This window comes from Eptatretus burgeri, chromosome 12 (genome assembly GCF_056783735.1).
Source record: "Eptatretus burgeri isolate ZD-2024b chromosome 12, Ebu_testis_v1, whole genome shotgun sequence".
Taxonomy (NCBI): domain Eukaryota; kingdom Metazoa; phylum Chordata; class Myxini; order Myxiniformes; family Myxinidae; genus Eptatretus; species Eptatretus burgeri.
The window spans coordinates 42,683,190-42,696,937 of NC_140972.1; the positions used below are offsets into that span (position 1 = coordinate 42,683,190).

The 13,748-nt window shown below is 40.6% G+C and overlaps 1 protein-coding gene across 1 annotated transcript in view; it reads left to right on the forward strand.

Annotated features, from left to right (window-relative positions):
* The window catches only part of LOC147015501 (nuclear receptor ROR-beta-like), a 115,187-nt gene that overhangs the window by 49,114 nt on the left and 52,325 nt on the right, over nt 1-13,748 (forward strand). The window lies entirely within an intron of this gene.

Genomic DNA, 13,748 nt, shown 5'->3' on the forward strand with positions numbered 1-13,748 from the left:
TGACTTAGGCCTTAGGAAGTAGATGGAGGGTTTTCCAGATGGTCTTTTCTGTGAGAGAGCGAGTGTGAGATTTGTCTGGATTGAAAGACTTGTGCCAAGTGTTTGACTGGCTTGTGTTTTTTTCAAGGTCTGAAGCAGGAAGAGCCTGGCGCCTGTCTATCTGAAGGATGAGGGATGTCATGGCAAAGTGTTGAGTCATCAGCAAATAGATAAAGGGGATTTTACAGAGAGTCAGAGAGATCATTGAGGAAGATTAGTAATAGGACTGAGCCTAGAACACTGCCTTGAGGGGACTCCAGCCTTACCAGCGAGAGGAGATGAAAGGATTCTATTGAGAGACACACGTTGACTATGAGAGTAGAGGAAGTCAGGAAGCCATGTATGAGCAGCAAGGCAGGATGTCAGACTTTATCAAAAGCTTGAGATATGTCGACAGAGACAGCTCTGATCTGACGACTGATGTCGAGGATCTCCATCTATTATTGCAAGAGTAGGAGCAGCATGTCCAAGGTGGAGAGACCTGGTGTGAATACAAATTGGTGATCGGAGATGAGGCCATTGGAGAAAAGGAAGGATTTCATATCAACTGTGATGATGAATTCCATGACCTTGCTGATGATTGGAAGTAATCTCATGGGTCTGTAACAGGATTGGTTTTTGCATATTTGTCAATCATTGATGTAGGGTGATTTCCTAGCAGATGGAAGTGACTGAGACCAATTGATAGGTTGAAAAGAGCAGAAAGAGGATGTGCAGGAGCAGGTTTTTAGGACACATGAGCTGATCCCGTCCAGTACAGTTTCAGAATCAAAGTCGAGGGTTGCCAGAAACTTTTCCAACTTCAGAGGTGCAAAAGACAGCGTCCATGATCAGTTGGGTGTGACTGGGTAGGGTGGAGAGAGAGAGAGAGAGAGAGAGAGAGAGAGAGAGAGAGAGAGAGAGAGAGAGAGAGAGAGAGAGAGAGAGAGAGAGAGAGAGAGAGAGAGAGAGAGAGAGAGAGAGAGAGAGAGAGAGAGAGAGAGAGAGAGAGAGAGAGAGAGAGAGAGAGAGAGAGAGAGAGAGAGAGAGAGAGAGAGAGAGAGAGAGAGAGAGAGAGAGAGAGAGAGAGAGAGAGAGAGAGAGATAGAGATAGAGATAGATATGGGATACATTTTTTGAAGGAAACAAAATTTGAGCATTTGGTCTGATGAGCAGAGTTGACTGTGGTGCCATTTGAAGAGGGGGAAGTGATGGAGGGGGAGCATTCTCTGGAGACAAACTTAACAAGGTGCCACCAGGTTTTAGAGGAGGGGGACAAGTTTGAAAATGCAATCTTGAGGTTATGCAGATGTTGTATTCTTGCCCTCCTGAGAGTAGCAACACACTTGTTCTGGGCTTTGTGGAATGAGCTGAGATTGCCTTCAGTTGCGTTTGCTTTCCAGGAAGAGAAGTCAAGTTGTTTCAGAGCAACAGCCTTACCACAGGAATCGGTGCACCATGGGTGGGAAGAATGGTGGGATAATTGAAGGAGAGATGAGATGACTGTGCATGAGAAGGAGCAGATTTCTGTTGAGGAATTCACAGGCTGAGTAGATATGGGAGACCAATCCTGAAGAGAGAGGGCTGCTTGCAGTCCTTGCCAATCTACCCGAGTGAACTGACAGATTCTCCGGCGATGACACAGCTCTTTGAGGGAATAGCCAGAGAGATGTTTAATCTCACAAGTATATGATCAAATTAACCAATTGGAGCAGAGGAAGAGCATGAGACATTTTCAGGGAAGTTTTTCATCACCACATCCAGAAGGAACTGCCATCTGGAGAAATCCGGGTCAGAAAGTTCATAGATGGAGTCAGTCGCATAGAGTCACAGACGTCCTTTGCTGAAGTGTCATGGCTGGTGAGAGAGGTACCCACTCCCAGCCAATTAGCATGATGACAATTGAAATTGCCACATATGAGGAAGAGAGAGTTGGGATGAGTGATTAACAGTTGTTCAATGTTGATGGGGAGAGATGGAGAGATGTAGATGGAGGAGTCACTATATGGAGGCTGGTACAACACAGATAAACAAGAGGTTGGAGTGGAGGGGAAGTCACAGCTGAAGGTACTCCTGGGGTAGGGAGATGTCAGATCAGGAGAAGGGCAGTGAGAAATTGCATTATTGATGTGAAGTGCAACTCTGCCCCTGGGGTGGGGTTCAAAGCTCTCAAATTGGAAGAAACAACAGCCGAGTAGGGACACCAAGTTTGAAAAAGTGTTTGTGAAAAATATGATTTGGAATATGATTCCAAGATTCAACGCCTTTGAACACCGATACCTCAAATAAACTTCCCCAAGCTCGAATACCGGCAACAGAGAGGGCAATCAACAGCAAGCTCCCATCTATCCACTGAGCACATGTTCTCCCCAAGGCATTATATTTCAAACTTCGCACATCATCTTCAACATGTCCAGTTTTATTTGGACAACCCAAGATACATAAACCAGATGCTCTAACTCGGCGGATCGTTTCAACATGAGGTTCATAGACCTATAATCTAGTGAAGCACACAGCTAAAGCCCCTGTCACACCTTGACAATTTAGCCAGCGTATGGCAACGTATCAAAATTGATCTAAAACGCTGGCGTACGCTGAACTATTGATATTTTTTTTCAGTTTTGTGCGTATATTAACGAGTTGGACGTATGCATAATGTATTAGTAACGTACACAGAACGTTTCGATAACTTATAGATAACTTATACCAACGAATGTTTAGCGTGTTGTTGGCGTTCACAACTTATGCCCAACGATAGTCTAACTTATGCATAGCGTGGAAGAGTATCGCCGACGATCACATGGCGTAGCCTATTAAAAAGGCTGCCGCTCGATGATTTAAATCATAACTGCACTAGACATCAAAGTGTCAACATCACCGTCATGCCAAAAAAAAGCGAAAAAAAAAAAACCATGGAGTCTGGAACACTGACGGGTTCCTCTTGTGAAGCCCATTTTTATATACCAATTCCCCTAAATGCTGCCAATACGCCATTATACGGTAGCTGTAAGTTAGAAACACTTTCTGTAAGTTCTGTGGTCGTCCGGAAGACGTCAAATACGTCTACATACGTCAATATGCGTTGGAGATACGTTACACATAGGTTCAAAGCGCGTTACTCATAGGTTAGAAATAAGTTTCGGGTACGATAAACATTACCTCGACGTATTTCGACTTATGAGTAACTTACAAGTAACGTGTGTCAACGATCGCATAACGTGCCTACAACTTATGGCCAGCGTATGCGGAACCTGTGAGTCATACGCTGGCATACGTCGAAAAATTTTGAGCATGCACAAAATTTATCGACGAGCTTGGCGTACTACGACGTATACCAGCGTGCTTCAGCGTGCTCTTAACGTATACAAAACTTACCCATAACGTATTCTACGTGTGCCAGCGTATTTGCCAAATTTTTCATACGTCGGCAAACGCTGGCTAAAACATCAAGGTGTGACAGCCCCTTAAGATCCCCCAATCGCTTGTCAGAAAGACTCAACACCACATTATATACTCAGAACATTTCATTCAGCCCATTCAGCAATTTGACTTTCTCCATTTTGTCACCCTCATCAGTTTTATCATAGGATCGCTTTTTACCAGCATCCCTGTTCCAGAGGCCTGCTCTATCATTAAACATTGTGCACAAGAAAACTTCACCCTTCAGGAACATACCATTTTATCACCAATCAAATTCATGACCTCCATTTGTGTCTCAATTCTACATCTTTCAAACGGCGAGACTCGTTCTACCAACAAAATGAAGGTGCGGCTATGGGATCTCCACTCTCATCCATAGCAGCAAACATCTTCATGGAACAACGATTTTGAGTGCTCAGCCCTCCTCTCAGCGCCATTTCATTCTAACCGTTTGCTACATTATATAGATGACATGTTTGTTATATGGCTACAAGACAAGAGAGATCTCAATACTTTTCTTCTGCACCTTAACAATCAGCACTACACATTAAATTCACCATGGAAGTCGAGCAACAACAGTCAATTTCTTTTCTTGACATCCTCATTACCAAGTCTCCAAATGGCAAGCCTTCTCACAAGGCATACTGGAAGCCAACTCACACAGACCGCTACCTCAACTCCCACTCTTTTCATCTTCCTTCAACTATCCAGTCCATGAGCAGCCCTCTTATTCATCGTGCCTACACTACAGTAACAAGTATAATCTGAATCGCGAGCTATGCCATATCACGGCTGCCCTTAAATTCAACAGTTATCCCGCCAACAATATTATCATGAATCCACCAAAAGCTCTTGATCCAACACCTGAGGATAGAGCATATGTTGTTCTCCCCTTCATTGGACATACATCACACCACATTCAGCGCATTCTCAAAACTGCCAACATAGTAGTACACCATCGCTCGACACATAAGGTTGAATCTATTCTTCAAACACACGAGGCCAGCAGACCCAACCACCATCCAGGTGTTTACCACATCCTTTGTGAATTTAGTAAAGTTAACATTCGTGAAACTGGTAAGACTTTCACCACCAGGCACGTAATAAACGAGGCGAACGGGAAAAAATCAAGAATTGGTCAATCATGCACAGAATAATAATCATCGCATGTTCAGACAGCACACTTCTCACAACCATCAGCCACTGACACGCAAGGAGAATCGGAGAAGCTCTGGGTCGGAGAAGAATCAGTTGACACAGAGATGCATCTACATCACATGGTCCCTCAAGAAAATGGGCCACCCATCAGCGACATTCTGCCTCTCCCTCATTAACAAGCAGACACCTACGATCATAACTATCAATAATCCGAGGACAATGGACCATGATGAGCAAGACCACACTGGCCAATCAGCAACATACAATAACCAGCCAATCAGCATCCCATTCATTCCAGTTATTTCCTCCAGTTGATGGATGGAGCATTCTGCCCGAAACGTCGAGGCCTACTTTTCTTCTTTTTATTTTGATTTGGAGTTATTTTTTAAAGTACAATGAATGTACTGCAGATATGATGCACTTTTTAAGAGCCAACACATGGTGTAAGCCACAAACCTTTTACCTCATTTTTAATTTAGATCTCCACCACCACCACCACCACTTTTAGTTAACACAGTTCTATATGTATATGTATGAAGGAAAGTGACTCAAGGGTTATGGTGGACTTTATATTGCAGAAAGTCAAAACGTTCAGAGGAGTTGATAAAACTTCTCAAGGTCGATACTGTTCCATTGTTATGGTCATGCCTTGATGCCATCTCCATATAAATACTTGGAATGGGACACATGTAAACTTGATGTTCTTTGAGTGGTCCAGTAAGACAAAAAAACACAATGTGGCACAAGTTATGACTGTGTGGGTGGAGATTATTTGGAACTTCCCAGCCTGTCTAAAGTGGTCACATTTGTTGTGTGCATGTGAGCAATATTGTGTGGGATAGTTGTGCCTTGAGATGCTCATGCCCAAACCTTGCAATCATTTGTGTATTACTTATATTATTTAATTGTGCAATAAGTTACTGTCATTCTGTGAATGGCTTGTTTTTTCATATTCATGAAATTATACATTAATTAAATCAAGGTCCCAATGAAGTTGTCAAACGCTTTCTGGCTAAAGGCTGTATCTTGATTTGATATTATTTATTATTATTATTATTATTATTATTATTATTATTTTCTTGGTGGAAGAGATTAAGAATGTCACCACTTTATGCTGGATGTCATTTGCTCTTTACTCTTTTATAAAACAAGTCCTGTATATGATTAAATTGAAATAAAATAATAATTTTAAATGTATAAAAAAAAAAATTCCAGAAGTTTTGTCTTATGCACCACTTTATTTCAAATGTCTAAGTACTGCAAAACGGAAGGGTTTTGAAAGTGACAAAAAGGTGATGTGTATTCTACAGTGCTCAAGTATATAATTCAATTGAAATAAAATCGAGATTTTAAAGGTCGTAGAAAAAAATATATCCAGAAATTTAGTGCTGGAGATGCAGTGTCTTATTTAACACGTTATATTAGTTCTTCTTCCCTGGTGTTTGCGTCCTTTATGATCCCCTTACAAACACTGAGTTTCCTGTTTGGAATGATTTTTTTTATTTTGGTTGACTGCCAGGCAGAGGCAGACAGACAGAGTAAAAATATTATGTCACTCCTCTCTGCGTATGCACTCTCAGGACAAATTCAGACGCAATCTACTACTAAACTACAGGTTTGCTTTCCGATTCGTGTTAAAAATATAACATTTAATTGGAATTAAGTTGTTCCTCGATCATAAACATGATCTTTGTAGACGGACGGACAAATAGACAGAAGTGAAGCAATTGCTTAACCCCACTTTTTGCTTCTTGTGCACGGTGTAACTCATAATACCCACTTGCTCAGGGAGCGAAATAAGGTATTGGTGAATCGCTTGCACGATGCCATGTCTGCAGGTGAAAATTGCAATTACAAAAGAATAGGTGAGGAAAAACTGAACTCAACACTTCTTGTTTTATATCGACAAATAAACACACACGTAAGCCTCTGCTGGCTAAACAGTTGCATAGGCTTCATACATTAGGCATGAGCTCAGTTGAGCTACAGCCCCTACATCTCCATCAGATTTTACTCCAGCCAATACCGTGAAAATAATATAATTATCGATTTTTTTTTAATTTAAATTGACCATTCCGAGACAGAGACTGAATGAATGAATGAATCCATGGACATGTTTAAGGCTTGGCCCTCATCAGTGTGGAGCAGAATCTCTGCTCCTCGGTAAACTGATCAAATCCTACAAGACACTGAGTCAAGATCAGACCCTATTACTATAGTGGGTACCAGGAAACAAGTACCACACCAGCTATTGCTGTGCATCCTGAACAACAGGATATGCATGCAACACGTTAACCTGCCTGTGGTACACAAAACAGATCTGAGACCAGCCAGAAGGACAAGAAGCCTGAAATGCATGCCCATGGATGCTCCCTCTCCGTGGTGGGACTAGTCTATAAAATTGAGAATTTAATTGGGTTCCTGGTATTGGTTGCAGTGCAGTCCTATGGAAATGTAGGGGGCTGTAGCTCTGTAACAAAACTAGTTTTAAAGGCTGCAGAAAAAAACAAACCATTGAATTGGAAGTTTACCACTATTGATTCACTCTTTTACACCACCTTATTTAATGCCTTAAATTAGTCATTTGTGTCCTTTATGATGTCCCCAAAAACGTAGCTTTTCTGTTTGGAATGATTTTCAATTTTGTATGACTGCCAGACAGGCAGACAGACTGTTCAGAACAATTGCTTTACGTTGATGTGTGCATGCATGCTCAGGACAAGACACCATACAATTTGCCAAATTCAGAGCCAAAGCACTGCTAAACTGCAGGTTCATGTTCCGATTCGTGTTCTCGTGTTCAAAATATCAAATTCAATAGGAGTTAAGGAGTTCCTTATATAATCTGACAGATTGATTGAAAAAATTGCTTCACCCCATTTTGCGCTATGTGTGTGGAGTAAATATGGATACACACCTTAAAACTTGAAGGATCTTTTTCAGAATCGGCATCATCATTTCCTCACCCTCAATATTCTCTCCCTCGGACACGGGTTCGTGGTTAAACCTAAACCACTTGCATTATGCCACGTGTGCAGGCGAAAATTGCAAGTGATCTCCCCACCCTCGGTGGGGCAGATTTAACCCTAACAGCCCATGACCTTACCCTGGTTATCCCGAGTATGAAAAATTTGAGGGGAATTAGCCATACAGTTTTTGGTGTGTGTGTGTGTGTGTGTGTGTGTGTGTGTGTGTGTGTGTGTGTGTGTGTGTGTGTGTGTGTGTGTGTGTGTGTGTGTAAGTATATGTATGTATGTATATATATATATATATATATATATATATATATATATATATATATATATATATATATATATATATATATATATATATATATATATATGGATATATTGGCAGTGTATATATTGGAGACATGTTTGTGCAGAGAATAAAAGCACACTGAGCTTAAAAGAAAAAGAAAATTATTTATTAAAACCCTGATATTTCAGAAGACCATTATATTCCGTCCACAGAGGTAAAAAAAATTTAAACGCCGCATGTGCAGAGATGTTAACTGTACTTATGTCCAACAAGAACGGCTGTGTGTCACGATTTGGTTGTGATGGGGACCAATCAGCATGAGGTTTGGGATGGATCGAATAAAGAGAGTTGGATTGGAGGGTGGATTTGCTTCCGGATTGGATGTTTGGGTCGCAGGTTCAGTGTCACGTGTTCCATGTCTGGTCCGGGTTTGTGTATTGGGATTTTTCCCTCACACCCACGGCTTTAACTGCCATGTTTTTTCCATGCGAAGGTGTGATGGAAATTGTGACAATGCACGCGGAGACAAGCTTTTGCTAGTTGCACCATATTATCACAATCTACATCACACCTTCACATTGGAAAACATGGCAGTTAAAGCCTCCGCACCCGGCCGGGCCGGCTGGGAAATTTTCAAAGCATGGCTTCCGGGTACACTGTTGATTAACCATCACGTTGAACTGCATGCTGCCTATGAGGATTAAGCAATCACCCACAGCCTTCACCCGTGGTTGTGAAAGCCAGTGGTTGAGGAACTCTGGGAAGGGTTCTTAACAGCATTGCACTTACCTTGTGTAGGCTTTCTTGGATTGCTTTATTCAGCTTCTTCGGTTCAAGGAGTGTAAGAGGTGTCAATTATTTATATAATCCTCGCCACCTGGGTTTAGTTGATTCAGTGAGAGCTGAGTGGAGATGTGGGTGGATCTTTCTACATATACGAGGTGTGTTCAAAAAGTATCCAACCTTAATTTTTCATGCGTAAACAAAAGAAGCTCGGGAGGCGTGGTTTGGTGCATGTATGTAGGCGATCCTAATTCGTATGCGTGAATATTTTCCTGCCTGCAGAAGCTGTCAGTCGCCGACAGACCACCGGTGAGTGAGGAAGTGTAAGTGAGCACCGTCGGATTTTCGTTTTTGACAAAATGACGGAAAAACTTGAACAACGCTACTGCATCAAATTTTGTGTAAAGCTTGGTGATTCCCAAGTGGAAACGATCTGCAAGATTCAACAGGCCTTCGGGAATGAAGCAATGGGCACCACACAGATAAAAGAGTGGTACAACCGCTTCAAAGTTGGTCGCACATCAGTGGAAAGTGAAGCACGTTCTGGTAGGCCCTCAACATCCCGAAATTAGATCGTCATTGACCAAGTGAGGACCCTGCTGATGCAGAATCGTTGAATCACGATCAGAGAACTTGCAGACGAGGCGGGCGTCGGCATTGGATCCGTTCATTCCATTGTGAGTGAGGATTTGGGCTTAAGGAGAATCTCAGTGAAGTTCGTGCCAAAGCTGCTAACGATTGAGCAGAAGCAACTCCGTTTGGAGATCGCACAGGACATGCTGGAGACTGTGAACAGCGATCCCAACTTCTTCAACACAGTGATCATTGGCGATGAGACCACAGTGATCCGTCATTTTGTCAAAAAGGAAATTCCGACGGCGCTCACTTACACCTCCTCACTCATCGGCGGTCTATCGGCGACTGACAGCTTCTGCAGGCGGGAAAATATTCACGCATACGAATTAGGATCGCCTACATACGTGCACCAAACCACGCCTCCCTACCTTCATTTGTTTACACACGAAAAATTAAGGCTGGATACTTTTTGAACACACCTCGTGTATATATATATATATATATATATATATATATATATATATATATATATATATATATATATATATATATATATATATATATATATATATATATACACACACATGTATATATTCTGGCGTTAATAAATGATTTCATTTTTAAGGCAAAATCAATCAAAATGCCAGGAAAGAGACAAAGAGCAGATGCTTATCGGGGGATGACTTACTTACAGCTAAACACAGACATGGGTACCCAACAGATCATTCAGGGGAGGGAAAGAATCGTCTCACTCACCAGAAAGTAATCGCCTGTGAAGTAAAAACGTCCTGAAATGTGTGCGTGCATGTCACGTCCATCGCCAGCACCCAGCTTTGCAGTGCATCCTCTCATGAACAACCTTGAACACCATTCGAAGTCTGGAGGGCACCGAGATCGACTGTCACGGGTTTAGACCCTGGTGTTGTTGGTGACCGACCCGTGCTTCACTTGTTGGCGGTGCTGCTCACACCCACACATGCACCACACGCTCGCTTGTCCAAGCACTGGGAAGGATGAATTGTCTCGTCGTTGGCGCTGGTCAGACACCCACATGCGCACCACACACTCGCTTCCTTCTCCTCTTTTTGCACGCCAACACCCGCTTCTTGCTCGCTTCTCAAGCTTTCTTCTCGTTCTCTTCTCCCTCCCTGGGTTTCTTCCGCCCCACTTTATTTTGCCCTGCTTTCTTTCGCCTCCGCTTTCCTCTTGCTTTCCTCTCCCGCTTTTCTCCTCACAGAACGTACCTCCCGTTCATTTTATATCTCCGGGTCGTCTCCGCGGGTGCAATCCGCCCCAAGATCACCACGCCCCACTTGCGCACGGTTACCATGACGACCTGTGCGCTCTCAAAAAAGGCGGGCGTCAGAGCTCGTGAAAGAAATGTTGCTGGTGGTGGTGGTGGGGTGGTGATGGTCGTATGGCAGGGTAGCTATTATTTCTTGAAGCGTGACTGTGTCGCTGATGCAGTGCCCCTCTACCAGTACACACACTGGAACTGGTACTCATTTCGCCGACCTCGGAAGGATGACAGGCTGAGTCAACTCCCTGGTGTATTAATTCAGCGGCCGACGGGGCTTGAACTCAGGACCTTTTGAATCCCAAGCCGCCACCCTAACCACTGAGCCAACACCAGGCTCAGAAATGTTGCTGAGGAAATACAAGGGTGGGCTTCAGAGCTCGTGAAAGAAATGTGTGTAAATGTGTCTGTCGTAAAGAAAAAAGCTTCCCATAAGAGAGGGGAACTGTCCTTTACCTTCTCAACACATCACATTTAAAATCCCATTAGACATGGGGATGGGGCTAATCTGAACATGCATTTAAGGAAATAACTGTATGAGGACCTGGATGTGTGGATGCATTCATCAGACCGGATTCTAAAATCCATAACAATATGTATATATATATATATATATATATATATATATATATATATACATGTATATATATATATATATATATATATATATATATATATATATATATATATATATATATATATATATATATATATATATATACATGTATATATGTATACATGTATACATATATATATATATATATATATATATATATATATATATATATATATATATATATATATACATGTATATATATATATATATATATATATATATATATATACATGTATACATGTATATATATATATATATATATATATATATATATATATATATATATATATATATATATATATACATGTATACATGTATATATATATATATATATATATATATATATATATATATATATATATATATATGTATATATATCTACACAGGCGGCTGCAAAAGTAGGTATACAGTTATGATATACTGGTGTACTCCTTACTGTATACCTACTTTTGCAGCCCCCTGTATATATATATATATATATATATATATATATATATATATATATATATATATATATATATATATATATATATATATATATATATATATATATATATATATATATATATATATATATATATATATATATATATATATATATATATATACACACATACATACAAACATTCATACATACATGCATACATACATTGTTGAGTTTTTGTATGAAAACGGAATCAGGTTTCATCTCTGGGAAATGGTATTCAATAACTCACCTTCTCTCCACCCTCTAACATTCTAGGAGCTGTGTTGCAATGATCACATTATTTTTTTTTTCGTTAAATGTGAGCTAACCCTAACCCTAACCACCATGCACTAACCTTGAATTTCAAGTGAGAATGAATCAATTATTATTTAGACACTTTCAAAACTGCCATCCAATTATTTTGCAATTTAAGGTTGAGTAAAGTGATATTGTGAATCTCCAAAATTTGTTCTTCCACATGTTTAATATTGCTTTTACTGACAGCAATTTGCTGCATGTTTGAGTGTTCAAGATCGCTTGCAAATTCATGGCAATTTTTGAAGTCATTGCACCATTTAAGCTCAAAATTACATGACAGTCATCACCAAATTGTGCAGACTGTCTCCTGGGAACTTCATCTAGTTTGATAGTCTTCTTAACAAGGAACTTAATGATGCACCTTTGCTCCACAGCATATGTGACTGTTGGCTGCCATCTTGGTTTAATGCAAAATACTTTGACAAGTGTTGAGGTGACTTCCTGCAAACTTGCTCAAGGTAGCCAAAATCATTATACTAAATTTCAACAGATCATTTTTGCATGTTCCAAAATATAAAAAAGTCCTTTTGAATGTTGTCCACTTCCTCCATTTTATATGTATGCTGGCTGGATGACCTAGAGGTATGTACCTTCACCTCTAAGCTGTCCCACCTGCTTTCAAATCTCGGCCCAGCTAGAAACTGTCATTCTGGTATTTCTCAAGTGGGGTGAGTCATCATTGTGTGTGCCCTCCATGAGATGAACGTTAAATTGGGTTTCCTGTCTGCCAGCATTAGTTGGTGGACATTAAAGATCTTAGGGTGTCCTTCACGAAGAGTCGATGAGCTATCACCGGCACCATTAACAAATTCCAAGTTCCTTCCCTGACTTCCTTTGTCGGGGTGGTGACCCATCTAGTGTTGTAAGCATACCCAAGAAACTGCTTCAGCAGCACCAAGTGTGTGTTGTCTGTTGTGTCAAAAATATACTTTCACAGCATGTTAATGCAATACACTATAAATTAATTAAAATTATTATAAGTTCTAGCCACTTATGTTAAAATTGTTTTACTTCAATTTCTCATGTTGAGGGGTCGTATACAATATGCAGTTTTGTAGGAAAATAAATCGCCTATTTGAATATGGCAAGAAGCCTTATACACTCACAAATGAAGCTACAACTGTGTTTTGGGACTTTTATGTTCAGCAAGTTATATTCTGCGGCAATATTTATCAAGATTTTCTTCAAAGGAAAATTAAATATTTTTTACGACTTTATTGAACTTGTTTTATGTGGCTGCAATGACTTTTGTTGTGACCGAAGCAAAGAGCATTTGACTTTGTCATACATTATTGTTTAGTCATGAAATACTGAAAAACTTTGTATTTCAGTGCATTCATCGCAGATTCTGACGAATACTTATTCTGCTATTCTATGTCATTCACCTTCCGTGCCATTTCCTTCACCGATAGCGATCACTTGGTGCAACCTGACAATCCTTTCCAGTTTCAATCGGTGCATAACTATCATCCAGAGGTCGTACACAACAACAACAACAACAACAACAACAAAACCTTCATGAAATCATCTTTCCAACCTGTTTGTCTTGTCAACCACCACCTTGGGAATAGCAAGCTCCCGTGGTCCCTTGTCAGCTCATTTGTTGGAACCCACAGTTATGACTGTGGAGATGCAGTTGGGGGAGGATTCTGAAAGCTATGGGGCTTATTCCCAGAGTCCCTTCCTCCCATGGACTCTCAAATTAAAAACAAGAAGACACCATGCAAAGCACGATACTTGCAAAATTCGTAAAACAAATTTGACCTCAAAAATAATTGGTGGTTGAATTCAATGACCAATATGCAACTCCACTTCAAATTTCAAGTCAATCGGAG